Here is a 5,000-nt window from a genome sequence, read left to right as displayed (position 1 = left end):
TACATGATTCCCCGTAAAGAAGACATACATGAAAAATAGGGTACCCTGCCCTAGAGAGGCGAACTGTAGGTGTGTCCCCTTGCAGGAGATATGCAGGTTTTAGGTGATCAATGGAGACCCAGTCTTCTTTGCCACGAATGTTAATTAAGAAACCCTCTGATTTGTGATGGATAACAAGGAAAGGGACGGTGTAAGGGGGTGTCAGCAGTGGGTTGCTAGTGTTGGTGCAAATAAAAACATGTGTAGTGTTGTATAAATTTTTCTGTATTTGTTGCTATACTGGGGACTTCCAAGTCTCGTAACAGGGAGTAAGTTTTCCCACAATGTGACATAGGTGCTGGAGATTGTCAGAGGAGGTTGCTGATGGAAAAAAAAATCAGCAGGGACGACTAACAAGTTGCCATACGCAATTTCACCTAACGAGACATACAGGGCATCCTTAGAAGTGGTCCTTAATCCAGAGAGGACCCATGGAAGCTGATAAAATCAGTTAGAGTCACTGCAGTGGGACATCAAAGCCGTTTTGAGGGTGTGCCGAAAATGTTCAACTATTCCATTAGCTATAGGGTTGTAAGTGGTTGTTTGATGTACAGTGATATCTAGGAGATTTGCTAATGATGTTCACAATGAAGAAGTGAAAGTGGTACCCCTGTCAGAAGTAATATGCTCAGGGATAACAAATCTCTATATTCACCCTGCGAGTAAGGCAGATGTACATGAGGTGGACGTTGCAGTTTGCATGGGGATGGTTTCATGCCGAGTGGGGCGGACAATGACAATAAACAGGTTACTGTGTCATTGAGATGTGGGTAGAAGATCAACTATGTTGACGTGGATGTGGGCAAAATGACGCTGAGGTTGATTAAAGGTGTCAACTCATGAATCTGTATGCTGATGTACTTTTGAAGTGTGGCATGAAGCACCCTTAGTAAAACTGTGCCAAATGAACTTTGTCTTCAGTAGCTGAGCAGTAGATCTGCACGAGGGATGTTTAAGGCCATGGATGAAATCAAACACCTGTCGGTGCATGGGGACAGCTCTCCATTTTTTGTGAGCTACCAGTACTGATGTCATAGAAGACGGTGGCATTGGAGTCATCAAGGGCAACGTCTTCCTAACAAAGGGATGTTCAGGATGTTCTACATTCTTGGTACTCTGGATCTTTTCATTGGGATTCTACCAAGGCATTGTAATCGATTCCCAAGTGACTGGCGGCCATTGTGTTTGTTGACAGTGCATCGGTAACGGAATTTATGTTATCAAGGACGTGTTAAAGTGTGCAGTTGCATTCAGCCACAGCAGACAGATGGCGGCAATGACAGGCGGACCAGACATCGGATTGTTGAGTGAAGGCGTGCATCTGAGGCATGTGGTCCATGCGAATGATGAAGGACATATCCTCTAAGAAGTGGCAAAAGTCATGGACAGCCAAATGCACTGCCAGCAATTTCATAGTTGAAGGTAGAGTAGCTGAATTCCAACGTGGGCAGTTTTCTTTTGAAGAAGGCCAATGGGAGTGGCAAGCCATTGACCACCTGCTTGAGTATTGCACCACTAGCGTCGTCACTGTCATCGGGAGAGGAATGGGGCATGTGACATGGGAAAAGTGAGAATGGCAGCACTTGACAGGGCTTTCTTTGCATTGCAGAAGGCTGCTTTTTGAAGGGGACCCCAACTTCTGGTCTTCTGGCTTGCCCTTAAAGGGAAACATAGAGGGGGCAAGAGTGGGGACAATGGCTGGCAAGAACCAGTGATAATAGTTTATCATGCCCAAAAATTCTTGAGGTGTTTTGATGGTCTAGGGCGTGTGAAAGTTTTTAACAGTCAATACCTTCTCAGGGAGGGGGTGGATGCCTTCAGAAGGGATGCAGTGCCCTAAAAACGATACTTCATTGGCGCCAAAGGTACACCTGTCATACCAGACTACAAGGCTATTATTTTGTAGACAGTCGAAAACGATGCGCATGTGACGTAGGTGTTCCTTTTTGGAGGAAGAGAACCCAAGTAAGACGTCCAAGTAAAATACGCTGAAGGGGAGGTCCAAAACAGGAGTAACTGAATGTGTATGTACCAAAGGAAGTGGTGATGGTGGTCTTGGGGGTGTCTTCTGGGTTCATGGGCACCTGATAATAACCCTTCATGAGGTCGAGTGCGGAGAACACATTTGCTTTGTGAGAGTAGGAGGTAACATTGATGATGTTTAGAAGGAGGTAGTGATCCAATTTTGTCTGCATATTAAGACACCTGTAAAGAGAGCCATCTTTCTTCAGGATGATGGGCTTGAGTACTTTTAGCAAAGGCCCATTTCTTCCATTTATGGGGAACATTTGCTTAAGTACTGCCAAATGATCAGAGGCCACATGCCAGAATCTGGCAAACCCGGAGCACTTATCATCTTAATATGGTGGGAACCATGGGCATCTGGAGAAGTTCTGGAAGGAATACTTCTGGGTACGACGTGAGGAGATGGGCATAGTACTCCGTGGGTGTGCAGATATTGAAGAGGTGTAGATGAATATGAGTCTGCATTGACTAAACGTCAATGTGCCACATCAACCGAGAGGTGGAAATGGGCAAGCAAATCCGCATCGAGTAGTGGCAATGTTAGGTAGGCAATGAGGAATTTCAAATGGTATTAGGTGCTCCAAAATGATAATGTGATTGTTTTTTACCTGTGAATGGGGATGTTAGATCCATTGGGAGCTACCAGGGAGGTACCGCACACCCACACCTGCAACATGTAAAAAGAAAAGATTAGTTATGGGAGGCCTCTGCCACAAGCGATGGCCTACTTACAAGTTTTTTTGGCCACTGACAACCATCCACAAATTTCTTCGCAGTGGAACCCAATCTGGAGTGGTAGTAGCAGAACTGCAGCTGTTGGGCATCAGTAAGAGGCTGTAGAGGTTGTTGGTTGGGTTGTGAGTGAGGGGCGGCATAAGTGGCAGGTAGGCAGCTTTGTCGCCACTCCGCCATGTCCTGGTGCGGGGCCTGTGTCTTACGGCATTCACGTCAGTTTCGGTCAATGATGAATAGTTGTCCTCATCTTCAAGAGTAGAGGCATTGGTGGCAGTCTTGAGGGTGGTGAAGAGGTTGTTCATAAGGGGTCAACTTTGGTCATCAGGTCCTTTATATGTAAGGTATCATCATTGCCGGGCATAGGTTCAGGTACACATCGTTCCCAAAGGGCAAGAAGTAGGTTCACTTCCCGAGGAGAGTCGTCTGTGGCAGGTTGCAAGAGAGCAATATTGGCCATTTCTCTCAGGGCGAGCAAAGCATTTTGGTCCCACAACAGCTGTTGAGAGAGCTGAAAAGCTTGGCTAAATGAGTGGCTGGCAATGGTCAGTACTGTTCCAGGTGTTATGTTTTAAATGTGTCTTACGCTATGGGGGCGTCCCCTTGGTCACAAAGCCAAATGGAGATTTCTGGGAAAGTGTCCTCGGGATCGCCATGAGGACATAATCTACTTTGCTGCTTGAGCAAGTCATGCCCGTAAAACAAAACAGAACTTTGGCATGCTGGAACCAGGCGAACATATCTCTACTGGTGAAGGGCGTTTCATCGAGGCAGCATGGGTCGAAGAGTCAAGGTCGGGGTGCAGCATCGTAAAAAGGCTTGAGTGCAGCGGAGGGTGAATAGGCGGTGGGGAGCTGGTCCTTCAACAGTCACCAATTGTCGCAAGGTGGCTGTTAGGTGCTAACATAGGCGAGGTAAATGTTAGTGACATTATTCAACAAGATGACAAACTTACTTTATATACAGACAGTTGAGGGTAACATGGCACAAATATTCAAACAATGTGAAACATGTGATGGTAAGCTTAAACAAGTTTTTCTATTTTCAGTGCAGGAGACAGCAGAAGATAAAAGAAAGCAATAGCATTAGCCTACAATGTATGAGTGCGTATGAAACATGCGATACAAGATCACTCAAACGTATGCACCAACAACATACCATATAGAGAAAGAAATAGAAACTTTTAATGAAGATCTGGATATATCAATGAAAAAATTAAGACTAAATTTACATTTGTTTAGGGTGATTTCAATACTAAACTAGGTCAAAAGAAGAGAGGAAAATCAGTAGTAGGAACATTTGGAATATGCACAAGGAATGAGAGGGAAGCCGTGCCTATAGAATTTGCTGAGAAGTCATTTTAAAATTATGAAAAAAAATTATATAAAGGAATATAAAAAAGGACACAGAGAAGCCCAAATGGAGAAAAAAAAATTAAATAGATTTCATTTGCAGTGAAACATTAATTTAGATAAAGATGCAATAATGTTAATCTAGTTGAAGCTAAACAACCATAGAATGGTTAGAAGCTATGGCGAAAGAAGAAACTAATTTCAAGAAAATAAACAATTCTGTAATAAGAATAAAATCTGATGAGTTTAGTTTAGCAATACAAAATAGGTACTCCCAGCTACATAATGAAATGGAAGCAAATAAAGAAGAAAAAAACAGTATTTTAACAAAATTTGTATTGGAATCAGCACAAGAGATAAGTGAAACACTACCTAAATAAGATCAAAGAAAAATATCAGAAAAGAGAAAAAGCCAAATAAAGAAAAGATTGGATATGAGATGTAAAACCAGAAAGATGAAATAGAATTAGCAGAACTATCCTAAGTAATAAACAAACTAAAACTGAAAGACATTCATAAACACAATCACACCAAAATTGAGGAAACACTTGAGAATGGAAGAAGCATTAAGTTAGTGAAAAGATGACTTAGAACAGTGCGCCAATAGATATCTTTTTTTAAAGAATGAATATGGAAATATAATCAACTAAAGATATGGAGTGATAAAAATTACAGAGGATTTCTAAACAATCGTACACAGTATTAATATAGGAAATAACTCTGCCAATAGAAATAGTGAAACACCTGAGCCGGGACTAGAAGTAACAATAGTATAAGTAAAGAAAGTACTAAAAGCCACGAAAATAAGCAAACAGCAGGCAATGATGGCTTTACAATTAAATTAATATGTGG

The 5,000-nt window shown here is 42.4% G+C and overlaps 1 long non-coding RNA gene across 2 annotated transcripts in view; it reads right to left on the bottom strand.

The window, feature by feature from the left end:
* Positions 1 to 5,000, bottom strand: part of LOC137651397 (uncharacterized) — a 281,618-nt gene that overhangs the window by 148,508 nt on the left and 128,110 nt on the right. The window lies entirely within an intron of this gene.

The sequence above is a fragment of the Palaemon carinicauda genome, chromosome 1, assembly GCF_036898095.1.
Source record: "Palaemon carinicauda isolate YSFRI2023 chromosome 1, ASM3689809v2, whole genome shotgun sequence".
Classification (NCBI taxonomy): domain Eukaryota; kingdom Metazoa; phylum Arthropoda; class Malacostraca; order Decapoda; family Palaemonidae; genus Palaemon; species Palaemon carinicauda.
The sequence above is the reverse complement of the archived record's forward strand: the minus strand, read 5'-3'. Positions and strand labels throughout refer to the sequence as shown.